Source organism: Cherax quadricarinatus, chromosome 5 (assembly GCF_038502225.1).
Source record: "Cherax quadricarinatus isolate ZL_2023a chromosome 5, ASM3850222v1, whole genome shotgun sequence".
Taxonomy (NCBI): domain Eukaryota; kingdom Metazoa; phylum Arthropoda; class Malacostraca; order Decapoda; family Parastacidae; genus Cherax; species Cherax quadricarinatus.
This window is the reverse complement of record NC_091296.1, coordinates 23824690-23842115: the sequence shown is the minus strand read 5'-3', so window position 1 is coordinate 23842115 and position 17426 is coordinate 23824690. Positions and strand designations below refer to the sequence as shown.

The 17426-nt window shown below is 38.6% G+C and overlaps 1 protein-coding gene across 1 annotated transcript in view; it reads left to right on the top strand.

Annotated features, from left to right (window-relative positions):
• Positions 1–17426, top strand: part of LOC138855427 (uncharacterized) — an 801190-nt gene that overhangs the window by 727895 nt on the left and 55869 nt on the right. The gene's annotated exons all lie outside the window — the stretch shown is intronic.

Genomic DNA, 17426 nt, shown 5'->3' with positions numbered 1-17426 from the left:
CTGAACTTATCTAATTTAAATCCATTACTGCGGGTTCTCTCTTGGAGAGATATCCTCAAGACCTTGTTAATATCCCCTTTATTAATACCTATCTTCCACTTATACACTTCGATCAGGTCTCCCCTCATTCTTCGTCTAACAAGTGAATGTAACTTAAGAGTCTTCAATCTTTCTTCATAAGGAAGATTTCTAATGCTATGTATTAATTTAGTCATCCTACGCTGAATGTTTTCTAACGAATTTATGTCCATTCTGTAATATGGAGACCAGAACTGAGCTGCATAATCTAGGTGAGGCCTTACTAATGATGTATAAAGCTGCAGTATGACCTCTGGACTTCTGTTGCTTACACTTCTTGATATAAATCCCAGTAATCTATTTGCCTTATTACGTACGCTTAGGCATTGCTGTCCTGGTTTAAGGTTGCTGCTTACAATAACCCCCAAGTCCTTTTCGCAATCTGTATGGCTAAGTTCTACATTATTTAACTTATAAGTACTAGGGTTATGGACACTCCCGAGCTTCAGAACCTTGCATTTATCTACATTGAACTGCATCTGCCACTTTTCTGACCAAGAGTAGAGTTTGTCTAAATCCTCCTGAAGTTCCCTAACATCTACGTTTGAATCAATTATCCTACCTATCTTCGTGTCATCGGCGAATTTGCTCATATCACTAGTAATTCCTTCATCAAGATCATTGATATATATTATAAACAACAACGGGCCCAAGACTGATCCCTGTGGAACGCCACTTGTTACTGATCCCCACTCGGATATAACCCCATTTATGGACACTCTTTGCTTCCTGTCTGTGAGCCATGATTCGATCCACGAGAGCACCCTTCCCCCAATGCCATGAGCTGCTACTTTCTTCAACAGTCTTTGGTGCGGAACTCTATCAAATGCCTTACTAAAATCTAAGTAAATAATATCAAATTCTTTATCGTGGTCAACAGCCTCAAAAGCTTTACTGAAGAAAGTTAATAAATTAGTTAGACAAGACCGGCCTCTTGTGAATCCATGCTGAGTATCATTAATCAAGCTATGCTTATCGAGATGGCTTCTTATAATCTCAGCTATAATTGACTCTAGTAATTTGCCTACAATTGAGGTCAGGCTTATTGGGCGGTAATTTGACGGTAACGACTTGTCCCCTGTTTTAAAAATAGGAATTACATTAGCCATCTTCCACATATCAGACACTGCACCTGTTTGAAGAGATAAATTAAAAATATTAGTTAATGGTTCACAGACTTCCATTTTGCATTCCTTTAGAACCCTTGAAAAAACCTCATCAGGACCCGGTGACTTATTTTGCTTCAGTCTGTCTATCTGCTTCACAACCATTTCACTAGTGACTGTGATGTTACATAATTTATCTTCTTCTGATCCACTATAAAAATTAATTACCGGAATATTATTAGTGTCTTCCTGTGTAAAAACCGAGAGAAAATAATTATTTAAAATCGAGCACATTTCATTCTCTTTGTCAGTAAGATGCCCATAGTTATTTTTAAGGGGACCTATCTTATCTCTGACTTTTGTTCTATAGACCTGGAAAAAACTTTTTGGGTTAGTTTTAGAATCCCTAGCAACTTTAATTTCATTGTCCCTTTTAGCTTTTCTTATCCCCTTTTTAATGTCCCTCTTAATGTCAATATACTGATTCATAAGATGACCCTCGCCTCTTTTGATACGCCTATAAATTCCTTTCTTATGCCCTAGTAGATATTTCAGCCTATTATTCATCCATTTTGGGTCATTTCTATTTGATCTAATTTCCTTATAAGGGATAAACGTTCTTTGAGCAGCATGTATAGTGTTCAGAAAACTGTCATATTGATAGCTCTCTTCGTTACCCCAGTCAACAGATGATAAGTGTTCTCTAAGCCCATCGTAATCTGCTAAGCGAAAATCTGGGACTGTTACTGAGTTATCCCTACTATCATACTTCCATTCAATTCTACATGTAATTGATTTGTGGTCGCTAGCACCCAGTTCCTCTGAAACTTCTAAATTATTAACAAGGGATTCATTGTTTGCCAGAACTAAGTCAAGCAGGTTATTACCCCTTGTAGGTTCTGTCACAAACTGCTTCAAAAAACAATCCTGAACTACTTCTAAGAAATCGTATGATTCTAAATTCCCAGTCAAGAAATTCCAATCAATATGACTAAAGTTAAAGTCTCCTAGAATTACTACATTATCGTGCCTTGTGGCCCTAACAATTTCCTCCCATAGTAGTCTCCCCTGGTCCCTATCTAAATTTGGGGGACGGTATATCACACCTAAAATTAATTTTTCATGTCCCTCTGAAAATTCTATCCAAACAGACTCTGTATGTGTTACTTCAGACTTAATACCCGTTTTTATGCAACAGTTCAAGCGATCTCGGACATACAATGCCACCCCACCCCCCCTTCCCGATACTTCTATCTACTTGGAACAATTTAAAACCCTGAATGTGACATTCTGCAGGCATGTCCCGACTTTTTGAATTAAACCACGTCTCAGTAATGGCAAATACATCTATGTTACCTGCACTAGCAACTAGTCTCAACTCGTCCATCTTATTTCTAGCACTGCGACTATTTGTGTAATAAATATTTAATGACCCTCCTATCTCTTTACCCTTCCTGCTCCTTTCTGTTATTCCACTAAACCTATTACTGTCATTGTCAATTTGTGCCACTGGCTTTCCAATATCCTCCTCATTTTGCCTATTATTAGTTCTCCTAGTACTCATGTTACTACCCTGCGACTTCACAGTTTTCCCGCCAAAACCCATACCACTAACTATTCCTAGTTTAAAGACCTAACAGCTCCCTCCACTGCGTTGGCCAGTGCTCCCACCCCACACCTAGACAAGTGAACCCCATCCCTGGCATACATGTCATTTCTGCCATAGAAGAGGTCCCAGTTGTCAATGAATGTTACCGCATTTTCCTTACAGTATTTGTCCAGCCAGCAATTGACACCAATTGCTCTGGACAACCATTCATTTCCAACTCCTCTCCTTGGCAATATGCCACATATGACAGGTTTCCCACCCTTCTTCCTAATTATCTCTATTGCTGACCTATACCTGCTAATCAGGTCCTCACTCCTACGTCTGCCAACATCGTTGCCTCCAGCACTGAGACAGATAATAGGATTGCTCCCATTACCTCTCATGATGTCATCCAGACGGCTAACAATATCCTTCATCCCAGCCCCAGGAAAACATACTCTCTGCCTCCTACTCCTATCCTTCAAACAGAATGCCCTATCCATGTACCTAATCTGGCTATCCCCAACAACAACAATGTTTTTACCTTCCTTGGCGTCGTCCGTAGTGATGCTCCGAGTATTACACCACTTGTAGAATTCGTCATGACGTTCTCGATGGTCTTCGTTGGGGTTTCTAGGGATGTCTCACTCACGTCTGCCAATGCTTCCTTGGTGCTCGTTGTGGCATTCCCAGTAGAACACTCACATTCGTCAGGTAGCACCGAGAATGAGTTGGAAGTTTCCACGGCAGTCTTCTGGTTTCTCGTTGTTTCTGCCTCTCCAACCGTTTTCTTAATCTTCAGCTTGGTTCCATGTTGCCCGGCCACTGACCAAGCTCCCCTCTTAACCTGGGGACTCACAACAGGTGGACTACTACGAATCCTCTTGTTCTCCTCCGTTAATCGCCGTATCTCCAGTTTAGCAACTCTGAGTTCTTCTCTCAGCTGCTGGTAAAGCTGCTCAAGAGAGGGCATCCTGGTTCAGATTCACAGAGAGCACACAAACAGGTCTTCACAGAGCTAAGTACACGTCACCACTCGAGCTAACATACTGGTGCTGCATGCTTCAAGATGGGCCTGACATATGCCGTGTATGAGGTCGTGACTGCTTCCTTGTTTCCGAAAACTAGCCTTAAATATACCAGTATCAAGTATGCTGTAGCGGATATTCGGGTGATATCTGTCTCAGATGAAATGCTTGGAACAATGCTCACCCCGGGAGCCTTCTCTTTCAGGAGGGTGGGGGAAACGGTTCGTGTGTCCCCCCCTCCTCCAGTTCACCTTACTGTTTATTCATTGACAAAGGTTCATACTAATGCTCTTTGATAGAGGCAGTTGCCTCGCTATGTAAGACATACGCCACCGCATCTCTCTTACGGGAATACCTTAAAATGATACAACCTGTTCTCAGAATACTCTATTCGAGTCATAAATCGTTTACGTGCGTTAGTTTCTGAGCTATCTAAGCCGACAGCAAAATAAAATATCACTCTTAAAACGAAGTTCTTGGTCAGCTTTGCAGAGAAGAAAAAAGAAAGGAAGAGTCTTGTAGGGTGTTGACAGCAGACTTGTCCATGAGCCTAGATGCTTTAACATCGTCAGGACAGACGACAGTGAATGCTTTACAGTTATCTGTCCTGTGGATGGTACCTTGCAATTATTAAAGAGATATATGTGCTCCTCCGTTATGCTTGATGGTCTTTCTCATTTTTCCATTTTCGCAGCCTCGCTACTGACAGGGAAAGTTCAGTATCCACTTGTCCGACCAGTCCTGCAGTGTGTCCAAATCATGTAGCTTCAACCAGTCTTCTCGTGTATTTGTTTTCTTGGATTCACATCCGTAAACAGTAGATACCAAATCCGGTGAGTGATGACGCGACGCAGCAGCTGATAACTCGATCCTACTTTAAGACAGTGATATGACTTCATCTCAGAGGTGACTTCACTTGGCAATACATACGTAGCCACTCCCGTCACACTCTGAGGACCCTAAGAAGAAAACCACATTTTAGCTTACTTTTCTCCCTTTTTTATGAAAGTAGGTTTATACCACAAAATATTTACTTATTTACTAGGTAATCCAGAACGGACATCTTCAAGTGGTTATTTGAACTCTTCCTTCCTCCATGATTTTCATTTATAGCTTGAGAATGTCTCATTCGATCGGCTTCAAATTTTCAACACTGGAGTACTGTAACTAGGATTAGGTTCTTACAATTACTGCCATGATCCTATGCAATTCGTTAGTTTTATATAAATCATTCCTGGGTTTCCTTTAATTTCAATAACTTAAGAAAGGTTCTTTTGGTCGGCTTCAAACTTTCAGCACCAGTGTTCCTTACTCAGGAAAAGTCGGGAGTTTTATTGGAGTGTGCAGGGGCCAGATTACCAATGTCTTGTACATCTTCCACCTTACTTTCGACAGTATTTAAGACTCCATGTCCATGCTTCAGCATCATATCGTTCTAGACCATGGAGCTGATCTCTTCTCCAAGCTGAGGGACTGACCACCTCAAGCTCTCTCTCCAAGGTTGTTGAACTGATGACATCATCTTTACCTCGCCACTACTCGTGCTCAATACATTCTCGTCTGAATTTGACTGATGATGGCTACCGCGTAGGCGAAACGTTTCCAAAATAGAGATACCCAACTGTTACATACACGTCTTAATCATCATTATTTTTTAATCAGTGCAGCATTTTTTCCATTAAATATCTTGATTATGCTTCCTCTGTACATGTACAGTCTTTACTGGCTGATGTATCTTACATACAAGATATTACTCAGTAACTTTAGACTTTTTAGATCAAAATTTTCAAATTTCCTAACATAGTTCATAAATTTGGAATCGTTGGGTTCCGATGACAACTGGAGAATGCTCGTCTGATCGGCTTCTAACTCTAAATGTTGGTATTTCTTAAAGAACTTCTTTCTGAGTTGTGTAAGACTGTCTGCCATTTTTTTTAAATTAGTTTTCAAACAAAAACTGGCGAATGCATTTTCTGATTGTCTTCTGACCTTGAATTAGGATGTACTAAACTTAGAGAAGTTTTATATTAGAGAAGATTAATATTAGGCTGAGTAGGTGCAAGTAAGTACCGGTGAGTTTTGAGAATCATTGGTCTCTGTGATAGCTAGAGGATGTTACTGATTTGCTTCAAGCTTTCAAAGCTGATAATTCTTAGTGGAAGCTTAGAATAACTTCTGAGATGCATAGGCGCCAATTTCCCTGCATATTAAAGGACTCGAAATATCTGAGACAATCTGTGAATGCTTCTTGTTACTGGCTTCAAATCTTCAGCCCTAGAAACAGTATCATATTTATTGAGTACACCAAAGTAGAATGGGCTGGGTTTGTGGTATCCGAGGGATACCTTTCTCGGATCACGAAGAAAGGGGAAGCACATCTATTTGTTTACAAATTCATTTTCAGTTACTGAAGAAATTCCTTGTTAATTATGTTTAGAAGGAAAATAGAAGATCCTTAAATTTCAAATCAGTTTAGCAAAACTTTTTGAGGTAATTCGATATTTTTGTTGATCAGTCTATTCTAAATCTTTTTTTTTTTTTTGTAACAGTGGCGTCGCTAAATTTGGCAGGAGTAGTAAATATTGAAGATGAACTATATACAGTAAATTTATATACAATTAATTTCCTTTGACGTAATGTTCCTTATTATTCCTGATGCCTTTTGCGTCTATTGAGATTAGTATTCTTGTCTCCGAGGTTATTGCATTGCTCATTAATTTGTAATAACAAAAACTGCAGAATTTATATATACTCTTCCATTATAATATAAATTTGTTGCAAAAGTTTGAAGCGATATATTTATAACCATTTATCCCTAACCTTAATTGCTTCTGACTTTTCATTCACTTGAAGCGGCAGCCAATAATGTTGTGGCGCAGGTAAACGGTAGCAAATTTAAAACAATATTTAGGTATTTGATTGATTTTAAGGGTAAGAGTAACAAATCGTCCATTGAGGACTATTTTTTCTGCCGTACAAGCACCGAATTAACTAGTGTGAGAATTGCAGCTTAGTATCAACATTTAATTTTTCTGCTATTTACCAGCTTCGGAACACCTCATGGTCGGATTAGAATCAATAATTACTCATATATATGGATTGAAAATTCTCCAAATGGCTCGTTACAAAACATTCTTCTTGCTTTAATTCTCAAGGAGACACTCCTTGACAATCGAAAGTGTTGTATAGGCGAGATGCAAAAATAAATGTGTAGTGAGTGTATACAGGTTACAGTCGGGAACACTATCCCTTCCTTCCATAATGGGCGCCGCTCTGAAACTGATATCGCAGAGTTGGGTCCCACCCAGGCCAGGCTCACCAGCCGCTGGTAACGATCAGACTAGTGCGTTCTGTTGGGAAGACAGGGAGGAGGCACATAGCGGATAGGGTATTCTACGACGATGAAATGTGACAGAAGACTATGGGTTGAACTATAACAATAAGAATCCATGTTAAACGGTGAACCCATGTTGGCTATTCAACACAAGACGTGGTGGTGGCTTGATCCTCCGTTTGCTGAGCCCGAGACAGACGTGCTTTCTATTTATATTCACAATAACAATCTATGAGTTGGAAAAAAAGAAACAGCATCAAAATATGAAACACGATTTTCTCCTTTATAGTATTAGTGAAGACGAGGGGCACACTCGTGGCTTTATAATGAGCTCCAACAAAATAAGAATGACTCTTTAAAGATTAGAATTCTTTTTATTGATTAAAATGGAAGGTATTAACGAATTCGTAGGCTTCACAGATCCTACAACGCATATAAACAAAGTAAGAGCTTGGGTTCACAATAGAATAATTAGAATTAGAAGTTCTTAAGTCATTAAAGTTCGTACGAGTATGGAATATACAGTTAAGGGAATGAACTCCGGAAGACAGGAAACACTCGTTAGTGCAGAGTAAAATGCCCTAGAGACGAGGATACACCTGCAAACACAAGACAAAACTAAAGCATTCCAAAAACTGGAGACTGGCTGAACAAGAGGACACGATGCTGAACAAGAGGACACGATGCTGAACAAGAGGACACGATGCTGGACAAGAGGACACGATGCTGAACAAGAGGACACGATGCTGAACAAGAGGACACGATACTGGACAAGAGGACACGATGCTGGACAAGAGGACACGATGCTGAACAAGAGGACACGATGCTGAACAAGAGGACACGATACTGGACAAGAGGACACGATGCTGAACAAGAGGACACGTGCTGAACAAGAGGACATGCACTACCAGTGAGGATACACCAGTGGGTTGCTGGGTCAGCGAAGACGCCCTTGAGTAGAATCGGGGAAAAAGTGGCACCAAAGCTAGATGAAATTAAAGATGACGACGTTACTCCCACCCGTGTACCCTCCCCCACCCGTGTACCCTCCCCCACCCGTGTACCCTCCCCCACCCTCATCCAGTACACAAAAACTGGTCATAGAGACGTTACACCCTCAGAATTAAGAATTAAGCTATAAACATAATTTAATAACTTGTTCTAACTGTGGATCAGATTTTAATGAATATAGACTATATGTGTGTGAACTTTCGCAAAAATCTTTGTAAGTACTATATATTTTTTATATATTCGCCAGATAACCTATCAGTAAGAAAGAGGTCAGGTTAAGAAAGTTGAGCTAGTGATAGGCTGTGTGTGTGTTCGTCCGTCATCACGGTGACACATAGGCAATTTTATCTCTAATCGTTTGACAACAAAACTTACAGTAGCGCGCGCGCGAGCACGGACACACAACTCACACGAGTCAGTGATGTTAGGAAGCATTTCTTCAGCCTTAGAGTTGTCAGTATGCGGAACAGTCTGGAGAGTGAAGTAGTGGAAGCAGGATCAATACATAGCTCTAAGATGAGGTACGATAAGGTTCTTGGAACAGGGAGAGAGTGGACCTAGTAGCGACAAGTGAAGAGGCGGGGCCAGGAAGAATGATTTAAAGAGCTTTGAGGGGTATAAGAGTAGATGTACCATGAAAGCTTCTGGTACTATAGGATGAGGCAGTAGAGTCACAATTGGTGCCGCTGATGGAGAAAAGTCAGAGAAGTACTACGTACTTGTAGATCTTCCTGTTGTAAGCCTCGTGGATCAGTGGTACAACACTGCACTTGTTACATGCACTTGTTATATGTCGTGCTGAATAGGTAAAATTGGTCAATAAGCAAGAATTCATTTAAAATTCAGTCCTTTCTAAAAATTTCTCTTATACTTTTAAAGTTATATTTTTCATTTATGTTAATATAAAAATTAATGATTTTGTACCAAAAGAATCTTGGGAATCTTACCTAACCTTATAAGAAGCGCAATTTAATTTAGCCTAATCTAACTAAATATATTTTAGATAAGTTTGCAATAATTTATTAATAAACAAGCACAATGAAATATATTTTTCTCGTTAGATTCAGAATGATTTTTGCGAAATTATTTCATACACAAAATTTTCGCTTGCCCTATTCGGCAAGAACTGCGTTGCTATATAAGCCAAAATAGCAAGTTTTACTTATTCGGCACGATATATATATATATATATATATATATATATATATATATATATATATATATATATATATATATATATTGTAACCTAAACCGGCTATCCTTACAAGTACTGTACAAAAATATGAAGATCATTGTATCGCAGGCAAACATTGGTCACTGGTGAATTCTTACTGGAAGATAAGAGTCCTGGATGTACACAACCTGCCGACAGTGTTTCAGTGTGGAGTGTTTTGCAGATACTTAGCTAGTAATTAATTGGGAAATGCATATAAGTGTTCTCACATACTGGCATCTAGCCGGCATCGATTACACATATTTGTTTAAAAGACCAAGTTGTGTCCCATTGCAAATGCTCTGATTCTGCCCTTGAAATATGGCTCAAGAAAGAATAGAATGGTAGAGCCACTCACTGGCCTAGGAGTATCAATACTATCTGGCTAATGCCTTTCAAGATAAGGGAGTGAAATGATATCAAGGAAGGCATGCCAAGTGACTAGGATTTTCATATTTTCGTATTGCGTCGGTACATATAGACAAACTGAGGAACCCCCTGCAAATGTATCAAGCATTATTCGTTTCAGAGGATGAAAAGCGAGCTGGCCTGCAAGGAGATAATTCAGCACGCTATTCCCGTACAGGGCAGGCACCATTTAGGGAGTCTTTCCGCCGAGTGCCATCTAACCAAACTCAGGAGTTCAAGTGCCATCTAGAGAAATTGTTTGAACGAAGTGATACTCAGGACGGTGCTAGCCCTTACATTACCCTTTTTGTGGGTCTCATGAAGTGGATACTCGGGGGTCAACGCCCCCGCGGCCCGGTCTGTGACCAGGCCTCCTTAGGTCAGTGTCCCAGGACGGTGCTAGCCCTTACATTACCCTTTTTGTGGGTCTCATGAAGAACAATGGATCTACAAAGCTGTACCAAAGAAGGCCACACGAATGGATATTTTTTCTCTGCAGTTGGATAATATCAAAAGCAGATGCATCTTTCCGCCATCCGCATTTTGCTCACATGGAATATAAAACAAATGCCCATTGGCTTTTGCAATGTACTAAGATCTTTCCAGTGAATAATGAAGATACTTTCAATGCCAATGGTATATCTGGATGACCTGATATACTCGATGGCTTTAGACATCTAGTTGAAAAGGTTAAAAATGGTTCTCAGCAGGCTTAAGCAGCATAACCTGAAGCTAAAACCTTTCAAGTATCATCTCTTTAAACAAAGTTTCTCTGTTGCTTCTCCGGGCAATATGTAACTCAGACAATAACAAGAACTCGGGAGAGGAAGGTCACACTAATATTCATATTTCTTCCTCACACAACAAATAAGGTAGTGAGGGATGCACTTGAAGCAAGTTGTAGTAAGGTATAGAGGCATGTACTTGAGGAGTCCAGAGGAAATAATGTATAGAGGAGTGTACTTGAGGCCAGAGGAAATAATGTATATAGGTGTGCACTTGAGGAGGCTAGTGGGATACTCAGAAGAGACTCCGAGCAGCAGCATAAACACTGTGGCCATGAATGAAAGTGCTTGCTACCCTGTGGTATTATTGCTTGCCTTCATAAACCCGCCTCGTCGTACCTGCACCATCTTGCCTCTGACCCCAATTCATATTAAGCTACCCCAGCTCGCTATCACCACTACCACTAATACCACCACCACCACTACCACTAATACCACCACCACCACCACCAATACCCCCAACACCACAACTGCCACCATTACTTTTACCACTATTAGCACCACTACCACTATTATTGTCTCTACCAGCACTGTCATTACTACCGCCTCCAGAGCCATCACCACCATTACCACCACACCCATCACAACTACTACCACCACACCCATCACTACTACCACCACTAACTCGACCACAACCACCAGTTAATCCACTACCACCATCACATCTACCAGTACCCACCTCAACTTCTACCGTCGCCACAATTTCTAAGTCAATTTCTATCAGTCCTATCTTCGTTTCATTTTTAATCAACATTTGTGTTATTGGATATTTTGTGGCGATGTTTACAATATATATATATATATATATATATATAATATATATATATATATTATATATATATATATATTATATATATATATATATTATATATATATATATATATATATATATATATATATATATATATATATATATATTTATATATATATATTTTATATTCTTTATATATATATATATATATATCTTTCTTCTTTCTTTCAACACATCGGCCGTATCCCACCAAGGCAGGGTGGCCCAAAAGGAAAAACAAAAGTTTCTCCTTTCACATTTAGTAATATATACAGGAGAAGGGGTTACTAGCCCCTTGCTCCCGGCATTTTAGTCGCCTCTTACAACACGCATAGCTTACGGAGGAAGAATTCTGTTCCACTTCCCCATGGAGATAAGAGGAAATAAACAAGAATAAGAATTAGAAAGAAAATAGAAGAAAACCCAGAGGGGTGTGTATATATATGCTTGTACATGTGTAGTGTGACCTAAGTGTAAGTAGAAGTAGCAAGACTTACCTGTAATCTTGCATATTTATGAGACAGACAAAAGACACCAGCAATCCTACCATCATGTAAAACAATTACAGGCTTTCGTTTTACACTCACTTGGCAGGACGGTAGTACCTCCCTGGGCGGTTGCTGTCTACCAACCTACTACCTATAATATATATATATATATATATATATATGTCGTGCCGAATATGTAAAACTGGTCAATTAGCAAGAACTCATTTAAAATTAAGCCCTTTCTAAAATTTTATCTTATACTTTTAAAGATATATTTTTTTTCACTATTGTTAATGTAAAGATTTTTAATTTTGCTCCAAAAGAATCTTAGAAAACTTACCTAACCTTATTATAAAAAGAAGAATTTATTTTAGCGTAACCCAACTAAATACATTTTAGATTTGTTTACAATAATTTAATACTAAACAAACAGTCAAATATATTTTTTTTCGTTTTGTTCAGAATGATTTTGGCGAAATTATTGCATACACAAATTTTCACTTGTCCTATATGGCATTATGAGCGTTGCTATTTAAGCTCAGATCGCAAGCTCTGTCTATTCGGCACAACATTATATATATATATATATATATATATATATATATATATATATATATATATATATATATTTTATTTATTATCACACCGGCCGATTCCCACCAAGGCAGGGTGGCCCGAAAAAGAAAAACTTTCACCATCATTCACTCCATCACTGTCTTGCCAGAAGGGTGCTTTACACTACAGTTTTTAAACTGCAACATTAACACCCCTCCTTCAGAGTGCAGGCACTGTACTTCCCATCTCCAGAACTCAAGTCCGGCCTGCCGGTTTCCCTGAATTCCTTCATAAATGTTACTTTGCTCACACTCCAACAGCACGTCAAGTATTAAAAACCATTTGTCTCCATTCACTCCTATCAAACACGCTCACGCATGCCTGCTGGAAGTCCAAGCCCCTCGCACACAAAACCTCCTTTACCCCCTCCCTCCAACCCTTCCTAGGCCGACCCCTACCCCGCCTTCCTTCCACTACAGACTGATACACTCTTGAAGTCATTCTGTTTCGCTCCATTCTCTCTACATGTCCGAACCACCTCAACAACCCTTCCTCAGCCTTCTGGACAACAGTTTTGGTAATCCCGCACCTCCTCCTAACTTCCAAACTACGAATTCTCTGCATTATATTCACACCACACATTGCCCTCAGACATGACATCTCCACTGCCTCCAGCCTTCTCCTCGCTGCAACATTCATCACCCACGCTTCACACCCATATAAGAGCGTTGGTAAAACTATACTCTCATACATTCCCCTCTTTGCCTCCAAGGACAAAGTTCTTTGTCTCCACAGACTCCTAAGTGCACCACTCACTCTTTTTCCCTCATCAATTCTATGATTCACCTCATCTTTCATAGACCCATCCGCTGACACGTCCACTCCCAAATATCTGAATACGTTCACCTCCTCCATACTCTCTCCCTCCAATCTGATATTCAATCTTTCATCACCTAATCTTTTTGTTATCCTCATAACCTTACTCTTTCCTGTATTCACCTTTAATTTTCTTCTTTTGCACACCCTACCAAATTCATCCACCAATCTCTGCAACTTCTCTTCAGAATCTCCCAAGAGCACAGTGTCATCAGCAAAGAGCAGCTGTGACAACTCCCACTTTGTGTGTGATTCTTTATCTTTTAACTCCACGCCTCTTGCCAAGACCCTCGCATTTACTTCTCTTACAACCCCATCTATAAATATATTAAACAACCACGGTGACATCACACATCCTTGTCTAAGGCCTACTTTTACTGGGAAAAAATTTCCCTCTTTCCTACATACTCTAACTTGAGCCTCACTATCCTCGTAAAAACTCTTCACTGCTTTCAGTAACCTACCTCCTACACCATACACTTGCAACATCTGCCACATTGCCCCCCTATCCACCCTGTCATACGCCTTTTCCAAATCCATAAATGCCACAAAGACCTCTTTAGCCTTATCTAAATACTGTTCACTTATATGTTTCACTGTAAACACCTGGTCCACACACCCCCTACCTTTCCTAAAGCCTCCTTGTTCATCTGCTATCCTATTCTCCGTCTTACTCTTAATTCTTTCAATTATAACTCTACCATACACTTTACCAGGTACACTCAACAGACTTATCCCCCTATAATTTTTGCACTCTCTTTTATCCCCTTTGCCTTTATACAAAGGAACTATGCATGCTCTCTGCCAATCCCTAGGTACCTTACCCTCTTCCATACATTTATTAAATAATTGCACCAACCACTCCAAAACTATATCCCCACCTGCTTTTAACATTTCTATCTTTATCCCATCAATCCCGGCTGCCTTACCCCCTTTCATTTTACCTACTGCCTCACGAACTTCCCCCACACTCACAACTGGCTCTTCCTCACTCCTACAAGATGTTATTCCTCCTTGCCCTATACACGAAATCACAGCTTCACTATCTTCATCAACATTTAACAATTCCTCAAAATATTCCTTCCATCTTCCCAATACCTCTAACTCTCCATTTAATAACTCTCCTCTCCTATTTTTAACTGACAAATCAATTTGTTCTCTAGGCTTTCTTAACTTGTTAATCTCACTCCAAAACTTTTTCTTATTTTCAACAAAATTTGTTGATAACATCTCACCCACTCTCTCATTTGCTCTCTTTTTACATTGCTTCACCACTCTCTTAACCTCTCTCTTTTTCTCCATATACTCTTCCCTCCTTGCATCACTTCTACTTTGTAAAAACTTCTCATATGCTAACTTTTTCTCCCTTACTACTCTCTTTACATCATCATTCCACCAATCGCTCCTCTTCCCTCCTGCACCCACTTTCCTGTAACCACAAACTTCTGCTGAACACTCTAACACTACATTTTTAAACCTACCCCATACCTCTTCGACCCCATTGCCTATGCTCTCATTAGCCCATCTATCCTCCAATAGCTGTTTATATCTTACCCTAACTGCCTCCTCTTTTAGTTTATAAACCTTCACCTCTCTCTTCCCTGATGCTTCTATTCTCCTTGTATCCCATCTACCTTTTACTCTCAGTGTAGCTACAACTAGAAAGTGATCTGATATATCTGTGGCCCCTCTATAAACATGTACATCCTGAAGTCTACTCAACAGTCTTTTATCTACCAATACATAATCCAACAAACTACTGTCATTTCGCCCTACATCATATCGTGTATACTTATTTATCCTCTTTTTCTTAAAATATGTATTACCTATAACTAAACCCCTTTCTATACAAAGTTCAATCAAAGGGCTCCCATTATCATTTACACCTGGCACCCCAAACTTACCTACCACACCCTCTCTAAAAGTTTCTCCTACTTTAGCATTCAAGTCCCCTACCACAATTACTCTCTCACTTGGTTCAAAGGCTCCTATACATTCACTTAACATCTCCCAAAATCTCTCTCTCTCCTCTGCATTCCTCTCTTCTCCAGGTGCATACACGCTTATTATGACCCACTTCTCGCATCCAACCTTTACTTTAATCCACATAATTCTTGAATTTACACATTCATATTCTCTTTTCTCCTTCCATAACTGATCATTTAACATTACTGCTACCCCTTCCTTTGCTCTAACTCTCTCAGATACTCCAGATTTAATCCCATTTATTTCCCCCCACTGAAACTCTCCTACCCCCTTCAGCTTTGTTTCGCTTAGGGCCAGGACATCCAACTTCTTTTCATTCATAACATCAGCAATCATCTGTTTCTTGTCATCCGCACTACATCCACGCACATTTAAGCAACCCAGTTTTATATATATATATATATATATATATCTATATATATATATATATACATATAAATATATATAAATATATATAATGTCGTGTCGAATAAGTAAAACTTGCGATTTTGGCTTTAATAACAATGCTCTTCTTGCCGAATAAGGTAAGCAAAAATTTCTGTATGCAATAATTTCGCAAAAATCATTCTGAACCTAACGAAAAAAATATATTTAACTGGATTAGGCTAAATTAAATTGCGCTTGTTATAATAAGGTTAGGTAAGTTTTCAAAGGTTCTCTTCTTACAAAATTATTAATTTTTACATTAACATAAATGAAAAAGATATGTCTTTAAACTCATGAGAAAATTTTTTTGAAAGGACTTAATTTTAAATGATTACTTGCTAATTGACCACTAATACGTATTCGGCACGACATATATATATATATATATATATATATATATATATATATATATATATATATATATATATATATATATATTATAATTATTATTGTAACCACGAACTAGTGATATTTAATCAATAACAACACTGCGATTAGCCAAGGACTCGGACCCCAAGTCCTGTGGGTTAGAGCGTCATGTGATTTTTGCTCACTATGAGGCTGGCCAAAACGACATGGGTTCGAGTCCATGGCTAGTCGCAGTGTTGTTATTAAATACCGCTCGTTTGTGGTTACAATAATATAAATACTGCTCGCGGAGGCTAGTACACCAAACGGGGAGTAGAATGAAATTAGGTCAGAGGCACCCACACCAAAGTATGTCCTCGGATCAAGGTAAAACACTTAGCTCTGCTGGGTGCTTGATTCTTGTAGGGTTTGGTGGTCCTGGAGGTTAAAGAGTCATGTGATTTTCACTCACCATGAGGAAGGCCAAAACCACATAGGGTTCGAGTCCTTGGCTAATAGCTGTGTTGAACATCAAAATGGTATACAATACCGACAGGTTGTTAGGTAAGACACATATGCAACAGTTAGACAACTTTATTCCGAAACGTTTCGGAATAAAGTTGTCTAACTGTTGCATATGTGTCTTACCTAATAGCTGTGTTATTGAATATATATATATATATATATATATATATATATATATATATATATATATATATATATATATATATATATATATATATATATATATATATATATGTCGTGCCGAATATGCAGAGCTTGCGATCTTGGCTTAAATACCAACGCTCATCTTGCCATATAGGACAAGTGAAAATTTGTGTATGCAATAATTTCGCCAAAATCATTCTGAACCTGACGAAAAAAATATATTTCACTGTGTTTGCTTAGTATTAAATTATTGTAAACAAATTAAAATATATTTAGTTGGGTTAGGCTAAAATAAATTGTTTTTTGTTATAATAAGGTTAGGTAAGTTTTCTAAGTTCCTTTTGGTGCAAAATTATATTTTTTTACATCAACATTAATGAAAAAAATATATCTTTAAACGTATAAGAGAAAATTTTAGAAAGAACTTAATTTTAAATGAGTTCTTGCTAATTGACCAGTTTTACATATTCGGCACGACATATATATATATATATATATATATATACATATATATACATATACATATATATACATATATATGTACATATATATATATATGCAATAAGATCACAGTAAACAGGTGATTTCAGAATATGCAAAACAACCACTCTGAAAGAATAGAGAAATTCCAAGCGCTTTAGTGACTACTCACATTATCAAGGAACTATGATAATGTGAGTAGTCACGAAAGCGCTTGGAATTTCTCTATTCTTTCAGAGTGGTTGTTTTGCATATAT